Source organism: Cyprinodon tularosa, unplaced genomic scaffold (genome assembly GCF_016077235.1).
Source record: "Cyprinodon tularosa strain WSP-4 unplaced genomic scaffold, ASM1607723v1 ctg142, whole genome shotgun sequence".
In the NCBI taxonomy this organism is placed as follows: domain Eukaryota; kingdom Metazoa; phylum Chordata; class Actinopteri; order Cyprinodontiformes; family Cyprinodontidae; genus Cyprinodon; species Cyprinodon tularosa.
In genome coordinates, this window is record NW_024038243.1 from 1,792,732 (window position 1) to 1,811,433 (window position 18,702).

Sequence of the window (18,702 nt, forward strand, 5' to 3'; positions counted from 1 at the left end):
ACCTGGTTTGACTACGCAAACATAAAAAAAAAACCTTGATTCATCTCAGCCTTAAGAGAAGGCTTTCTTTTGATCATTAAAACTGGTCTACTTAAAGTGCTGCATTTTTGGCCCAAAGATGCCTGTACCACAGTTAAATAAGCAATAAGAAAGGCTTTAATTACATTATGTGTTTTTAATCACAGTATGATGAATGTCTTATGTTCTTTTACAGTTAAAACAGGTAATAAATACTAGACTGTCATTTAGACATTAACTTATTTTGGAGATCTGGAACTGGAAGTTCTTTGCCTCAGGCTAAAAAGAAGGGAAAATCTAAAAAAGTTAATGTTTTACTGTGTTTTCTATTCCAAATAATAATCCTCCTTTCTTAGTTTATTTCTATAATGTGTTAGAGAATGACAAAGCGCCACTCTAAGTAATTTGCGTACTGCACAAATATGTGTATATGATATGCAAATATATGAGTATGATGCATGAACAAATCAGCTACTGGTCTGTGCAGTAGGAGTGGGTGAATAATTGCTGCTAGTGTTACTTGGCGAATGACACCTCATTATCATTTCTTTGTGTCCAGTAGGCTGGTCTAGTGAACCTTGAGCTAGTCCATGCTAAACTTAGCCGTTCGCTTTGAGCTAGTCCATGCTAAACTTAGCCATTCACTTTGAGCTAGTCCATGCTAAATTTAGCCATTCACTTTGAGCTAGTCCATGCTAAATTTAGCCATTCACTTTGAGCTAGTCCATGCTAAATTTAGCCATTCACTTTGAGCTAGTCCATGCTAAATTTAGCCATTCACTTTGAGCTAGTCCATGCTAAATTTAGCCGTTCGCTTTGAGCTAGTCCATGCTAAATTTAGCCGTTCACTTTGAGCTAGTCCATGCTAAATTTAGCCATTCACTTTGAGCTAGTCCATCCTAAATTTAGCCGTTCGCTTTGAGCTAGTCCATGCTAAATTTAGCCGTTCGCTTTGAGCTAGTCCATGCTAAACTTAGCCATTCACTTTGAGCTAGTCCATGCTAAATTTAAGGCTTATTTATACTTCGAAACTAGGTCGTCTGCGTAGGTGTCGCAGTGAACAAAAGACGTCCCCGCCCACTCCGCAGACACTCTGCTGCACCTCTCCCAAACTGTAGCTGACCACAGACAAGTGACGCACACAGGAGGCCGGCTTGTTTTGTTTTTATGACCGAAATTGTTGAAAACAACTCGTAAAGTTGGACCAGCTAGAAGAGCAAGGTGCGCAAGAACGCTGGGACCCCTTTTCCACCTGGATCCCCACTCTTTTACACCATCATGTCCCTCCGTTGTCTAGATACCTTGTGGGTCTAGATTTAGCCGAGTCCGTATCTAGACCCACATCGTATAGCGCAGACCACACTCAAAATTGAGCAGAAATCAAAAATGTCTGCATCAAGCTCACTCAATTAGACAAAGATAGCCTTCTGGGGAAAAAAATGCAACAACAAAAAATATCGTGAACAGCTGAAGCTCTTCATTATGAAACCCAAGATATATAAAGGTGCGTACATTTATATGTGTCTACAGAGTTGATGTGAGAAAAATAAACGTTAAACTCTGAGGTGGACTAAATCCTGCTGTGGACAGGATAGTGGACAGCAGATGGAGTTTCCAATGTTAAATGGCAATAAGAAGCATTCTGCTTTCTGGTCCTATAGCTCTTACTGCCAGTGTCACTACCTGATCCATACTGTAATCACGATCCGTACCATCAGCTCATTTGTGCTTGTCCAACCAGATATACAGCCAGGTTTCCATAAATAATGTAATTATGGTCCTAAAATAAATAATTTATATCCTTGACTCACTAAAGAGGAACTTTAAAAACTGTTTTATAAATTTTCTGAGACAATTGTGATACCTTTTACATTTTTTCCATTGTCGGAGGTGATCAACGAACATGCTTAGATTAGTCTAGAGAAATATTAAAAAAAAATTTATCTTTTTTTTAAGTTATTTCTTTCTTTAGATTATGCACTATATACCAAAATGTTAATATGAACTGAAAATATAAAACTCAAAAAGACTAGATTTATGATCCCACTTCCAGCACAGACGAGTGATAAAACAGAAAGGATTTGAGGCATTTATTTTCTCAGGAAATTATTACATTATTAACCTTAACAAAATTATAGTTTAGTACAGGTACTATTTTTTTGGGAGCGTAAAACTTAATTTACTGTAGGTGTTTTTTTACAAAATAAAAACGAGAGCAACCCGGATGTATACCTGGTTGCGCAAATGAGCTGATGGTACGGATCGTGCTTCCAGAACAGATCGGGTAGTGACAGTCAGCACTATGAGTATAGCTCTTATTTGCTGAAATCTAATTCAACATCTTCATCCTCCAAAGGCCTGATCACGTTATACCGTCGTGCTGTGAATTGGAAGACTCCTCTCTATGCTGCCAACAAATGCAACCTTCTTCTTGGTCTGTTTTGAAGGTCAGGTTTATCTGGACCTGTTTGAATCCACAGCCAAACTCTTCAGGACTCCTTATTTTCACAGACCTCCAAAATAACCCAGTCCAGGTAGACCGGGTCCTTGGAGGATGCAGCCTCTGAAATTTGAGGTTTCAGGATTGAGCCACAGTTCATCTTAACTGTTAACTTAGAGCTATCTGAGCTCAATTTTATACCTTCCTAATAATAATATTGACTAACTAATCAAATTAACTTTAGCCATTTGCTTAGAGTTGTTTCATTCTAACTTTATGCCATGGAGTTTCTCCCACAACTTGCTCAGCCTAACTTACAAATCAGTTTGTCATGGATTAAATTAAATTTATTCACAAATATTTCTTAGTTTAAACAACACCTTTAGGAATTACCAAACACTATAACCAAGGGCTGCAGATATGGCTTAAAACCCACAAAACACTGGATGAGCTCATATATGCAAAGCAAAAATCAAGACACACCGCCTTCCATCACACTGCAAAATCAATCTAGAAAGAAGTAAAAATGTCTAAAATTAAGTGAATTTACTCTTAAATTAAGCAGGTAAATAAGATTATTTGCCACTGGAATGAGTATATTTACTCTTAGTATAAGATAATTAGATAATATGCACTTGAAATTAGACAATACATTAGGTTTTTTTCTTATTTCCAATGTAGATTTTCTTGTTCTATTGGCAAAGTGTCTCACTTACCTATTCAATTGAATAAAAAATGCACTTATTTAGATTTACATATTTTGCAGTGCAGTAATTAGGGACCACCATTTTTGAGCCAAGGCTTTCAGTTTAACCCACTTTGGAAACTGTGCTCATTCACTTATTCAATTCACAAAATCAGCCTTACAAACGTATTTCAAAAGAGAAATATCAACATCTCAAAGCCACAGTAGTCAGAAGCATTCCATTGGTTATTATAAGAAGCAGAAGCAGGGAAATACTTTAAGCGACAGATGGACAAGATAACAAAAACGTAATTTTTCACTTGAAGTGTCACTAAGAAAACATTTCAGCTGTTGCTTCTGACATCCAGAAGACATCTTTTTCCACATATTATAGAGCCCAGGTCACTGATTGGACAAAGCCTGGGAATTTCAGGTATGTGTTAGTAGTCTGTGTGATAGTGTACCAGAAGTACATGTTGGAATTTTACGACGTAACGTAGAAATGCAACATCATTTCACTAGAAACTGAGAACACAGTCTATGAATTACACTAAAACTTGTTGCAACACAAGTTTTCTGGCTTTCATAGAAAATAGTTTCATTTTAGGGTAACGTACACGAGGCAGCCAGCTCACTACTCTAAAGCTTCTTTGGCAAAGTGACAAATGTCTTGGTGAGGAGCCATGTGTAAAGGACCACTGGCTCTGATGGTGATTTATTTGTTCTATTTGGCAAAATGTCCATTTTGTTTGTGTTTATCCGACTGTGTTCATTATTATTACCCCACTCAATGAAAAAAGTAAGAATTTATTAATATCTAGGGACTATTCATAACAGGAGGTGAAACGCAGCTCCTGACGAGCCGAGCGTGTTGTGATGTCATCAGTACTCTTCATTTCCAATTAGAGACTGACATGGGAGTGGATTTTCACTCCTGTCCCATCCCACTCCCACAGAAAAAAATTGTGTCCCGTCCCGATCCCGGGCCAGAGTAGAAATCTAAATCCTGTCCCGTCCCACTCCTGGTGAAATTACTCCCACTCCCATCCCGCTCCCATTCAGAATGACTCCCGCTCCTGCACCACTCGCATTCTTGTTTTTGTTTTTTTGAGCGCGGGTGAAAAACTCAGAGCGGAAGCACTGTTGGTTTTTGGGTCGTGTAGTTTTTTTGACTCGCATTATAGTGTAGGCTTCAAGGAAAAAAACTACAAAATGGCAGCGCCACGCCAGTACTGGATTTTTTTTTCTTTCTATTTTATTTTATTTTTTGGCATCGATCCTAGTTTTTTTTAGTCATTATTGGTTTGCTCCCACTCCCGTCTGCTCCTGCTAATGTTTAATCCTGTACCGTCCCAATCACGTGATCTTTACTAATACTGACTCCCATCCCAAGGGAATCCCACGGGAATCCCATGACCCGTGGGATTCCCGAAAAAATGTCAGTCTCTATTTCCAGTGGCCCATGTTTATGCTGTTTTGCCTCAATGGCCCAAAAAAGTCCTACTCTGGTTATGTGCATGCCATCTCACCTTACCTTACCTCTGAGACGGGTAATTCGTCTCCCTGTTTAAGGCACACTGACCAAATAGAACATGGACCAAGCCCAGAGCAAAATGTGTGTCTGCTCTGAGAAAAATTCATCAAAAACGCAACGACCTGTGCATAAAATCACTGATCTTGATAATGACCATCCGCTTGCTAGTTGTGGCCAATCACATGAAAATTGCTATTTGACTTGTTAAAGTTTAACGGTCCACAAGATCACTGTAGATCTCCTGACCCAACTTCACAACTTCATTTGCAGGTACTTCATACTTTACGTTCAGGTGACGAATAGAATGTGTGGACAAATTTGAGCGTAGCCTGAAATACGCTGGCGAGACCCCTGAGCTATTTATAAAGCAAACACTTTTGGTTGTATTTAAAGGAACCACAGAGGATGGGATGGCAGGACATAAAAGAATAGCAAAGTTGCAAAACCACCATTTTTATTCCCTTTTAACAATAACAACAACTTGGTGTCAGTTTTTCACATAAAAAAACAAATAGTTACTTGACAAAATAATTTTAAGGAGAGTGAATCATTTTGGAAGGTGCTTCATGAGCGAAAGCCAACTCTTTATTCCAGGCCTGTGTTAATATTTGCATTCTGTCACAACAAGCAGATAAGCAGTAACGGACCATGTGCTTTATCTCCCGGGCTCAGGTTGGAGGAGGACGTCACAGTAATACAGAGCAGATCATTTTTAGAAGGACTTGTTAACCAATTAGGACAAGTATTACCAGGCTCGGACTGGGAACAATCTTCGGCCCTGGCATTTTTACATCTACATCGGCCCACTTATGGACCCCACCTAATTGGAACCAAAAGTCTATTGATCTCTTAGGCCATAAATCTAAAGAAAAAATTTTTTTACCCATAGACGGCCATCCTAGACTGCCAGATTGAGAAACATGCCAACCTGGCAACAATGTCCGTAAGACGGGAAATGTTAGATTTTAGATACAAAACCCCATCATGCACAGCAACATATTTTTTGCAAAATATTCTAACATAAATTCAAATATAAGAGGAACATCGTAGTTTGGTTTAAAAAAAGTATTTTAGTTTTATTATAATTTAGTTTGTTGCATGGATTTTACAGTTTGAAGAAATAGAAAATACAAACTGTCACTGTCAGGAAGTGCATGACAATGAAGGGCTATATATACTGCATGCATCATTTAGGTAGTTAACATTATATAACTTGGGTTATTTACTGTCACTGGTAGGTGCTTCGGCCGGAGAGTAAATGTTGTGGCCGGTATGATTTAAAGAGGGCCCTCGCACACTGAAATTAGGACCGGCCCACCGGGCAAATGCCCGGTATCACAGATTACCAGTACGAGCCTGAGTACTACTCATTCACCATCTATACTAATGGCTTCCAGTACCTTTACAGAACACTGATGTGGCTGAGGTCCAGTATGGACTCTACTAGTGCACAAAATCCAACTCCAGACCTCAAAGGTGGCTTAAAACAAAGGGTGTTTTTTGGGTTTTTTTACACACAGAACAGGTGTTGCTGTCTATTTCAATAATCAAACCCAATAATCCTTTATAGGGCACTCAGTAAAATACTTTGAAAATCAAAATTTCAAGCCAATAGTGTTATTAGAATCCAGGACAAGACCTTATTACCTTTATAACATTCAAAAAATATGGATATTTTAAAGGCAAGAATTTATGTCAAGGTAATAACATGAAACGCCAACTTGTCCGAATATATTAAGAAAAATAACAAAACTGTTTCTATAAGAAATTCACGAAAAACACAGAGTGAAAGAAACACGTTTTTTTGGTCCAACATAACCTTAGAGGCATTAATGCCGATACTGGCACTTACATTTTTGTAGTTTATAAACCTAAATATAATTGTTAACTAGGCTTATTAACTTTTTAACTTTACTTTTTAACTTTTCAATTAGCTTTTTACCTTTTTTTCTTGACTTGTTAACTTTTTTTAACTTAATTTACAGTAGCTAATATATCATCTAAGGGCTCATCTAATTGGTCAGATGCCAAAATAAGATGTTCAGCCATGTAGCAGTATCTTTGCTTAATGGCTGGATATAGATCTCGTTTTTCTAGACCTCACTGAGGGACGGGGGGGACTCAATTTGTAAGGGGAATGCAATCGATCAAATACGGTAGCTTGCCCTATAAAGTGTTAAGATGGATTGTTCTCTGGCTCAGTGTAGTACCGCGGCCCCTCCCTACTGTTGTGCACTGCCAAACAGCTGGCTATAAAGCTAGTGTATTTTCCTTCTTCCTAAAAAAACAGAAAAGAAACAACGAATCTGATAAGACTCTGTATTTTCTGTAATACTTCCTGCTAAAGGAAATAACTGATGATGTGAAAACAGAAAAGGTGTCATCCATATCTCTGACGGTGTCCCCTCTGAGCTACCAGCAGCAAACCTGTTAAAAGTAGGCTACCTGAAAGCAGCTGATATAAGCAACTATGAGCAGAGCACCGGCAGGATAATATAATAATAGATAAAAAGCTTAAAGGATGAGAATAATAATTTATCAGGAGGTTTGTTTATGCCTTTGAATCATAAATGCATGCTATAAATAAGAATATAACTGTAATGGTCAATGGAATGGATTAACAGTTTAAATATTTTCCATTTGATACAAATACAGTTAGATCTATCTATTTAAACTGAACTAAAACTTTAAAATGTCCCATTTACGTCCCTACTGAGAGGAACACAAATAAATATTAGTGTTGCACAGATACCAGTATCAGGCGGGGCCCTGATCCAGCACTAAAATGGTGGCATCAGTGCCCTATTTGTTGGTACTCGCCCAAACCAATATCACCGATACAGATATCACACTGCACAGCCAGGTATCGGTATCAGGGCAAAAAAAACGCCAGTGGCGCAACACTAACAAATATGAAGAGCTACTATATTCAACTAGTGTTTTGGATGTATTTTACTCATCGTTTTGGTCAGCTTGTAAATTATAACTAAATCTTTCTCCAGATAACAGAATAATAATTATGATGGGTTGTTGAAACAAAGAAGAAAACTGCTTCATAGTGCACAGTGTCCCCTGCATTAGACTTGACTCATTGAACACCAATCTTTCCATTTGGTTTTGTCTATTGTCTCCAGTTTGTTTACATTTAGACAAGAGAGTGAAACAATGGATGGGAAGCGTACAGTGGCCTGGCCAGAGCTCAGCCCCCTACAGAGCTGAGGAGGTCACTTATTGTAGGCCAGCTCATAAAGGCAATAACAAGAACCGTCTGGTAGTCTATTTTTTGCTGATCACAGTGGCTGAAGATACAGATTCCCTTTTGATGTAGATTTGGTTCAACTATTTAAGGTACAAGTAAACTAAATGTAGAATGCTCCTTAACCCTCCCATGGGTTTGTTTCACATTTTTCCCTTTAAAGCACTAAATCTCAGTTGTACCATTGAGGAAAGGAGGGGTCAACCCTGGAGTAACAGTGGCCCAGTGCTCTCCTACCCATTATAATAAGTTGCTGGTTTAACAACTGAAGCAGAGTTTCTACTTGTCGCTGAATGTGCCTGTCTTTTCTGATTACCCATGAATGCAGCATCAAACATGGTTAGAGTTTGCCCTGCTTGTAAAGGATCATTTCTGCATGACATGTCCAGGAGGTGCAGACAGCGCAGCTTGGTCAAACGGCGTAACATTAGCAGGCCTGCGCCTCTGCGTTGCCTGCATTTGGATTTTCTGCACCACCCGGCTAGAAACATTAGTAACAACCCAGACAGCTCCACATTTTAAAATACGACAGAGGAGAAACAGCTCCTACTGTTAAGGTCGTAGGGAAGCTGCTGTTCCAAAACGAGTGAATAAAGTGAATGTGATTGGTTGTTTATCAAAACGGCGGGATTGTTGTGGTGGAAGGTTTGCAAGCAAGTTTGGTTGTGGACGGTTTGTTGGAAGCATCTTGCTAACCAGTTAGCAACTTAGTGCTAGTAGGTTCCCAATGGGAAATTCCATTGGGACCAAGTAGCACTAAATTGGTGACTTAGAAACGACACTGTCAAGGAACGCTATGGACAGCGGAAACATGGAAGAGGAGGAGAGTTTTGTGTCGGAGGTCGTGGATGAGTCTCCTCCATCATACATTTTTTATTTAGAGGAGGAAAGCGGGATGAAGATGTTGTGGAAGAGGACGCCAGGGCGGCAGAAGCTTGGTTTGGTGTAGAAGGCTTACAGCCGTACATGTTTGAGCACTTGCCTCGCAACGCTGCCAGTTCTGTTAGCTCTACGCCTGCTGAAGACACAGACGTCCATCCCCGGGAACACTGGGACGGAACTCAATGGGAAAGGAAATTATTCTGATTTCAACAGTTGCGTATATTATTGACAGATGACCATTGATATATGATTGGTCGAATTTAGGTGTTCAGGCTGACGTATAACTAACTGGCCTGCATAAGATAAGGGGGGGGGGGGACACTACAGATTTTAAGACAGGATTTTTTTTTTTTTTTTTATAGAAATTTTCTAAATTTTGGGACAATATCGTCTGATAAAGAGTACATTTATATAAACGTTTAAGCCAGAATGATTTGACATTTAAATATGATTTCCCTACGACTTTAAGGGTTTGCAAATATAAATATCTAAACATATCTTATGATGTTGCCCATAAAGATCACTAAGATAAGATCAACAAACTTTAAAATCTTATGGGAAAAAATACTACAAGGTTTAGATGAAAGGAAGAGGAATTGATAGAAAACGTGTTTTATATTTCTAGATGAGGTGTGCTGTTGTGCGGATAGACAGTGCCCTATGGTGCTCCTGGCGTTGGCCAGAATAATAGGTACAGCAGGGGAAAGCAACACAGAGCATTAATCACGATTAATCTGATTAATAGAAATCGTGATTGTCAACTAATTTAGTAATCGGTTAATCGTTAACTGGAGTTTAGAGACTGTAAAATACGCCTTTAAATGACATAGCAACCAACCTTGAGCAAAAATTACACAGAAATTGTAGTTTATATATATATATATATATATATATATATATATATATATATATTCATATCTAATTAATCGGAAAAATAGCCAACAGATTAATCGATTTGCAAAACAAATGTTAGTTGCAGCCCTAGTTAAAGTAAAACTTTAGATAGACTCGAGATTTATGTTTGAAGCGCTGCACAGGTTTGCTAGTTTTCTTACTTCTGTTTAAATCCAGTAACAAACTTGTAATTTTTTGCAGTGGATGTTACCTTTTCGAACAGAGACGAACCAAGAAAGAACCAAAATGCGTCACTATAAGCTATGTGAGAAGGTGTGTCCACAGCAGGAGAACTCAGGAAATCCAGGCAGTAGATGCTTTGTTCTGAGCAAATAGGAAACCCCAGGATTTAATCAGATCATTAATGGGGTTTCAGGTACCATGTCAGGGTAAAGTGACAAATGCTTTAAGGGAGGATGTCATGACAGCTGCAACAGGGCTTATGTTAAAAAGAAAAGATGCGCCACCATTGGTTGTTACTTTGTTTACATTACCACATCTTACAATGCAATGCAAACCTGGCTACAGGAAGCTGCTTGGCTCAAACTTGCAGCAAACACCTGGTAGCTGCATGGATCAAGGTTGGATTATATTCACACCATAAATGAGCCATTTTAGAGTTCCTTTGGAATGGTACCTACCCAGAACACTTCCTTCAAACAGCCTCTTGTTTCAGTCCACAACAAGGAGGGAAATGAACCAGACTCATGTCAGTGCAAAAACACTCCTAAACATTAAAAATATGTCTGCATCTTAAATGAGGACTTTGAACGAGTCTGCTGCGGAGATTGCTTAAAGATCACTTTAAAATTAATAAATGGGCTTTGCTTCACAATCTTGTCAAGAAGAACCTGCGCCTGTCGCTTTAACACCTGTTTTCCCTTACATTTGTCCTTCCAACTAATTTTCTCCTCGTTTAATAACCTTACTCTCTAAGCAGCCAGGAAGACATTTTTTGGTTAAAAGAGCAACATTTCTGCAATTAATCTCAGAAGTTTGACTAAATTCTGAAAGCTAACAAACATGTTGGCACCAACCAATAGCCTTTGTCTAAAGATTAAAGTCAGAATTTTGAGTGAAAAAAAAAGTCAGAATTTTGAGTGAAAAAAAAAGTCAGAATTTTGAGTGAAAAAAAAAGTCAGAATTTTGAGTGAAAAAAAAGTCAGAATTTTGAGTGAAAAAAAGTCAGAATTTTGAGTGAAAAAAAAAGTCAGAATTTTGAGTGAAAAAAAAGTCAGAATTTTGAGTGAAAAAAAAAAGTCAGAATTTTGAGTGAAAAAAAAAGTCAGAAATTTGAGTGAAAAAAAAGTCAGAATTTTGAAGGGAAAAAAGTCAGAATTTTGAAGGGAAAAAAGTCAGAATTTTGAAGGGAAAAAAGTCAGAATTTTGAGTGAAAAAAATGTCAGAATTTTGAGGGGAAAAAGTCAGAATTTTGAGTGAAAAAAAAGTCAGAATTTTGAGTGAAAAAAAAGTCAGAATTTTGAGTGAAAAAAAAGTCAGAATTTTGAGTGAAAAAAGTCAGAATTTTGAGTGAAAAAAAGTCAGAATTTTGAGTAAAAAAAAGTCAGAATTTTGAGAGGAAAAAAGTCAGAATTTTTAAGGGAAAAAGTCAGAATTTTGAGGGGAAAAAAGTCAGAATTTTGAGGGGAAAAAAAGTCAGAATTTTGAGGGGAAAAAAGTCAGAATTTTGAGTGAAAAAAAGTCAGAATTTTTAGTGAAAAAAAGTCAGAATTTTGAGATGAAAAAAGTCAGAATTTTTAAGGGAAAAAGTCAGAATTTTGAGGGGAAAAAAGTCAGAATTTTGAGGGGAAAAAAGTCAGAATTTTGAGAGAAAAAAGTCAGAATTCTGAGAAAAGGTCAGCATTTTGAGAAAAAAGGCAGAAATTTGAGAAAAAAGGCAGCATTTTGAGGAAAAACTCCGAATTTTGAAAAAAAAAAAAAAGTCAAAATTCTGACTTCTTTTTTTGTTGTTGTTTTTTGCAGTGGCCCTATTCCTGTTCCGTACATTTTTAAACTTGTTAGTTAAAAGAGGTGCAGCAGTTTGCCTGGTGGTGGTAATCCTTCATGCAATAGGCTGCAGTTTAAACTCTCCTCCTGGTTGAGCTGCTGTTATTCCCGCTCTGAGGAGGCTCTGCAGCCGCATGGCAGCTCTGCAAAGCTCCAAAATAATCCCCTCAGAAAAACACATCTGCAGCTTGAAACAGCAGAGGTAGCTGAGCAGCGGACTGACCTTTAAAAGGAGGACCTTTGCAGCATGCTCTGCAGCACAGCTGGAGCTCCTCACATCATGGCTGGCTGCTGCATCATGTCCGCCTGAACCTTGTGAGCCTCAGCAGAGAGAAAGAAAGAAAATAAAGGAGAGAAACTAAAAGACCGGGCGGTTTGGCGTCCAAACAGAAGAGCAGAGAGGAAGAAGAGGATGAGGAGGAGGATGATGCGACGACAGCAGGAGGGAGAGCATGGAGGGAGGGGCATCAGGTGCACACCGGCTACCCCAGGAAATGAGGATTAAAAAAACACATCAAGTGGTTTTAAGTGGAATAAAGTCTGCCGGACAATTATAATACCGCAACCTAAAAACATTAAAAACACGAGAAAATAACTAAATAAAACTAGAGAATCAAAGAGGCGAATATTTTAGTGCTTGGCTGATAAAAGCTCTAACAGGTGTGCAGGGGCGGATTTAGGAAATGTGGGGCCCTAGGCAAAGACCGGCTGGGGGCCCTCTGAATTGAGAAGACAACTACGGTGGCCCAGAGGTGTCAACACAAATACAAACACAAATACAAAAGCTGCAATAAATATATAAAAAAACCATAATGGAAATATAAAACTAAATCAGAAGTTGTTGTGAAGTGTTGTGGCTTTTGTATTTGCGTTGCAGCTTTTGTATTTATGCTGCAGCTTTTTTTATTTCCGTTACAGCTTATGTATTAGTGTTAACACCTCTGGGCCACCTTAAACAACACATAAAACAGACACAGCAATTTTAATAGACATCCATTATTAGTTCTAGGTTTTGTCCCTCTCTTTTTCTCCCCTTTTCTTGTTGTTTTAATCTCCATGTTTTGTACTCAGCTGACTTCTCATGCTGTCTCTAAAGCAATTAAAAAAAATTTTCCAATCACTAAGCTCACTTAGCTGATTGCTCCTTCCTTTGTTTCCAAAAAGGCGAAGGGAAAAGTAAATAACCCAGTCTTTCTTTTCACTGTAGACTAGCCATGATCTGCATATCTGTTCTCCATTTTTCATTTGGATGAAATAATAGCTGCATGAATCATGACAGCAGACAAGATAGAGGAGAGCAGGAGGCGGGGTTACCAATCTACTCGCTCTGGAGAGCAGAGTTCGCTGCTTTTAGATGTTGTCGCCAAAGTCTCCAGTAGTAGAAAAAAGTCTCTAGATTTGGCACTAGGTGCTTCTTGAAATAAAGGTGCTAGAGGGGTCTGACAAGTTTCTAAATATGGCAAGAAAAGCACTAAGTTGGCAACACTGCTCTTTGCATTGTTTATTTTTTTAAAAGGTTTGCTGCTGTCTGTTTGGACCTTTCTGAACATGTGCAGCAAATGGACTGATCCAATATGGTGGACACTGAAGGGGGGGACTGAGGGACACTTAATATTATAAGCGTTCTTATTTTAGAGAAAGGATTTTTTTTTTATCAAGAAACCATTAATGTGCACAAATAAGGAAAAGTTGTATTAACCATACATGTGAACAGAGTTTTATGTGGGCCCCAGGAACTTAGGGGTATTGCCTAATGGTAAATCTCCTCTGCAGGTGTGTCAGTTTGATGACTAACTGAGGCTCTGTTCGAAAACCTAGGACGGGTCCTCCAAGGACGCGGTCTACCTAGATTGGATCCTTCGAAGTCCTTGAAAATAAGGAGACCGGAAGAGTTTTGGCTGTAAATTCGACCAGGTCTACCCTTCGGCGGGTTTTACCGCCGTATGCTCTGTTGCTTAGCAACCGTGAACGTTGACACACAAAGCAGGAAAAGAATGAATACAGAAGTTTTCAAAACTGTTTATTTATTTCTTTTTTATTGTGAAGTGAACAAAGACTACACTCACAAGAATCCAGAATGGAATAAATGTTCCAACCACCGGGAGCAGGAACAAATAAAATCAAATGTAATGATAGAAACCTTAGTCAGTTAAATAAAATAATAATCAAGTAATTTCGTTGCACCCCTGTGGAGCAATGACAATAAAGAATTCTGATTCTGAAAATGCTGCTGTCATTCTGCACATCTCTGATGCTGCTGCTATTTTCAAATATCCATTACTGTAAAAATGTCCATAGCTGCATATTGGTTATTTATTCCCCAGTTTTATATTGTTAAAACACTTTACAGTATTTTATTGTTTATATTTTAACTCTTCCCTATTATGTTATTCTTATACATTTTTCTAAGGTCCTCATTTGTGTGACCATTTTCAATAATCTTTCTGCTGCTGTAAATTTTCCCATTGTGGGACAATAAAGGGATTTTCTATTCTATAAAAGGGGTAGAAAGATATAAGTAAATCTAAACAATATATTTATAAAAATATATCTGCAAAATCTCTAATGTTCAACAACAAAAAATACGAAGTTAAACATATTGTGCAAAATAGTAATAAAATGATAAAAATCCTATCAGATTTATAGTCCCCACCCTGCAAATATATTAGAATCTGTCCATAAATTACAGCCAAACCCATTTACACAGTAACAGATTAAAACCTTTAGATAGACCAAACATTACCGCCACATATCTGACTCAGTAACCATTAAAACAACTATTTTCATTCATTTCAGACGGAACTATTCACAGAGTTGTATTATATTAAACTGAACTTCCAATTTTCACCACTGTTCGGCGCCAAGTAACCTTTCCTCTGATCACAGCTTGCTTGGTCTCGCAATGAATCCTGGGATATCCAAGAATACCGAGGATACATCGGACCCGTCCTTCAAATCGGGCAAAAAGAAGGACGCATTTTAAGGCCGCATAAACGAGGATTCTTGGAATCCGACCAGACCTCGGCGCCACGCTATGACGTAATCGGCCTTCGAATCCGGTCTTCTAAGGATGCGTCCTAGGTTTTCGAACAGAGCCTGAGTGCTGCTCTGCTGCTTGGTGGTCATGGACCAGGGCCCTCCTGGCCCTTCCCGGCTCTTTCTTTGTGGTTGTTTATCTATTTTTTAAGATGTTGACACAAAAAGTCGAAATTTTTTGACAGAATTTACATTTTTGGGAGAATTGAAATTGTTAATGCCTGTTTTTCTGTCATGTGATTTAAAACGGATTAGTAAAATGTGTGTTCTTCAATCATTTGTTTCTAGTTTATCCAATTTCCATCCTCCTATGCCTAGTTTAAATTTGCATGAAAATATATTTTCTTTCACGTTCTGTAAATGTACTCCACAAGAACATATGACCATTTTAGATGCACTCTTTACCAAATCATTAAATATTTTATATGGAATAAAAGTTTCAGCATCTTCACAGAGGCTATATTTCTAATGGCTCTGACGTTTTGCAGCTCAACTGTTGCTCTATAATCCCCATTTAAAACTAGGATGAGGGCTGATGCTTTTAGCCCAATTAATCCTAATAAGCATTTCTGCACAAACAGTACTTCTAAAGCAATATTTAAAATAATCAATTTGGTGAAAGGAAACTAAGTTAAGCGTATTATTTATAAAAGGACTTGAAATATATGTGTTTTTTTTGGACCATTGTCTTCTGCTGTCTCTTTCCATCCCATACCAGACATGGGTCCAATCCCAATCCAAGACTGGTCCCTGAACACTAACCCTTAACTATCAACTGTCACTCCCAGTTTAAGTCTCACTCAAAGCTGGTGAAGGCGCCTTGATTGAAGGTGGGGGGTATAAACGACCATGAATGGGACAGCCTCTTCCCTTGCAACAGAAAAGGAAAGAAGTCGTTAGTATGGCAACACAGTGATGCCCCAGGTCCATGACTGTAACTCTGAGTCACAGGTTAACATAACATTAAACATTTACCCCTTACTTAAAATAAATGTATACGGTCAAATGAAACTATTTAAAAGTTTTGGAATTAATACAATTTTTTTTTTTCATAGAGTAGTTTGATGATTTTCTCTCAGTGTGACGAAGTGCAGCAAACCAGCAGAATTTACATTTGAAGGAATGTGCTCCACCACCAGATCGCTGTTAAAGCGAGCTTGCACTGATGCACACTCACTATTTAAGGGCTGAATGGTCCACTTGCCCTACCCACTACTTGGTTTGGGATGGCACTTAATGTGACAGACCCTCAATGGCAGACACTCACCAATAAAAAATCAGTGGGATCCGATTTAAGAAAATCATCAACCAGTAAAGGTCCGGAGACATTTCTTATTAAAATCTGTTACTTTAAACAGAATTTAACACTGAAATAACATGAGGTGTTTATGCCTTCATGTTATACATTTAATTTAAAAAAAAAAATATATATATATATATATATATATATATATATATATATATATATATATATATATATATATATATATATATATATATATATATATATATATATATATATATATATATATATATATATATATATAAATAATTTTTCCATTTTAAAATCTAAAATGTTTTTTTAAAGGCACACTATGCAACATTTTTCAGTTAAATAATGTGTTCCATCACGTTTTGGATGATTAAATGAGTCATTTCAGGTTGAACAAAGGTATTCTCGGCCGCCCTGGTGGTCTGTGGGGGAAATACTGCACTTGCAATTGCAGGAGCACCGACCCGCACCCACAGGCTCAGAAGTCTCGTGAGAGTCAGTCTTGCTTTACGGCCGAGAACTGCTACACCCCCCAGTTAAAAGCATTCTCGTTGCTAGCACAGTGGCGATCCTTGTGCAGTTATGCTACGTTCACGCAGCAAAAGCAGCAAAATCGCGTCTGCTGCTTCATTTTTGCTGCTTGAACCAGTTAGTTCTGACGCGCGACTGAAGCAGCTTTGCTGCTCTGGCTGTGCGGTGCAAAAGTGTGTCTGACGCGCGTTGGGCGGAGCTTCACTATCCTTTCTCTGCCTTGCAGCTATATTTGCTGTGATCATTTGGAATAAAGTAGTTTTAATATGTGTTTAAATGAGAAAATACACCTGAAAACGTAATCAGTGCCGTCAGTTCATTCAGATTATTATCCTGCCTTCAATATTTTTTCTGTCGGAGCCGCTCAGACCCCCACATACCAGCGGTGCGCCGACAGAAGGGATCCCTTCATCAGCAGCCTCTGGCCAGGTCACCTCCTCGCGGTTCACCGCGGCAGCTGTTTTTCATCTAAATAATCCAAACTGCATACTCTGCCGGCAGATTTCTGCATTTTAAGTTAATTTAGGCGTCAATAAACTGTTTAAGAGGAGAGATCATAGCCTCTGATCGTCAGCGCTGTGTCTCTCTCCCTGCTTCAGCTGCTCAGACGCGCTGGGCCTGCTGTTCAAAACGCGCCGCGGGACCTTTTGCTGCGCCTTGACAGGCGTCAACCATTGACTTTGCATGTAAACTCGCTGCTTCTGTCGCGCCAGCTGCGGTGTGAACGCAGCATTAGTCATTCGTTGCGTTCGCCTGTCTGCTAAGCTCAAAACAACCGCGCCTGGCTTGACGGAGAAACCAGGAGAACAGCTGTGCATATTTACGACAGTGCACTTTTACTTTCGCCCTCTGGGGGGAGTCTCGCTGGAAAATCAACACCGGTTGCATAGTGTACCTTTAAGTAGAGAACAACAATCGTTCAGTTTCACATATTTTATAAAACACCTGAACTGACCGTTTATTTTTTATTTTATTTTTTTTACGGCGTAATGAGAGAAGTGGGCTTTAGGCCTTGCTGCTCACCTTAGAAAGTCCAGACACCCTTAAGTTGTGAATGTATTACAGCCAAGGGGGAAAAAAAGTATTAACCCAAAGAATGTCCAGGATGCCCCCACCTGGGGCCCTGCACCAGCAAAGGGCAATGTCAGTAAAGGCCCCTGCTGGTTTCCTATTCCCCTAACCCGAGGATTATTTATGTATGTTTAAAAATAATTATGGTTTAGAGTCATTACTATGAGAAGAAAACACTTTTCCAAATATTTACAGGGACTATTCCATCTACTGTAGTCAAAAAAGGATCTGGAAAGGCAGTGTGTAGAAAAGAAGTGGACCAATTAAAGTGGGGCTGAAAAGTGGAGGAAGGAAAAACTAAACTACAGTACAAAAGTTAGCTAAAGGCTTAAGCTATGGTTAAACCTAAGAACTGTGATAGAAAGACGGCCATTTTTTGAGCTCCTAGCTGGGTTCGCCTCATAATGTTAAAATACACGGTTTTACAGGGAATCAAGCTCTGTTTAGCTGTGACACATGGTGCTACCATCACAAACTCCCATTACACCTGATAGAGTTGAGCCTTTTTTTCAGTGTTTAGTCCCGATTCTCTCCTAGACCTAGTTATTGGCTCAACTTTTACTGTATCTGCTCTTTTTCCTCCCTTTTGAATAAAAGCATCTCAGTCAGCCTGGTTGAGCCTGGTTCTGCTGGACTTCTCTGCTGTTAACCTCCATGTTTTTCTATTCACCATTGCTGCATGCCTCCTCAGCGTGAGAGATTGCTGCCCAATGCAAGTGAATATCTACTGATGTCACGTGCCAATTTAGATGGCTCGATGCAATCAGCTGGGTTCACTTGGATAAAAAACTTAAGCAGCCTGTCTGTATGACATGATGAAACGGTCTCTGCACAGTGCCTTTGGATGGCGTGTAGTGAATTGGAATACACAGTGTATAAATAATCTGAAGTGAATTTAAAATGGGATTTTGGAAAGGTCTAAGGCTTTAGTCAGCCATTCTAAAGAAAATCTAATCACCAGAAGAGGTGTGATACGGATGCACCCACACAGGGAGAGGAGGCATTGCTGTGAAGGCAAGCGTCTTTTTCCGGTTTGGAAAAATAGCATCAGGAAAACTAAGATTTCATGAATACT

At 38.7% G+C, this 18,702-nt stretch overlaps 1 protein-coding gene across 2 annotated transcripts in view; it reads right to left on the reverse strand.

Moving 5' to 3' along the window:
- Positions 1-12,083, reverse strand: part of coro2a (coronin, actin binding protein, 2A) — a 70,097-nt gene extending 58,014 nt beyond the window's left edge. Inside the window, exon 1 of one of the 2 annotated variants that reach the window (XM_038278603.1) lies at positions 11,940-12,083. The gene's annotated coding sequence lies outside the window, so the exon portion shown is untranslated. The remainder of the gene's footprint in view (positions 1-11,939) is intronic. The other variant, XM_038278602.1, reaches the window with a different exon arrangement.
- Between the last annotated feature and the right edge of the window lie 6,619 nt (positions 12,084-18,702).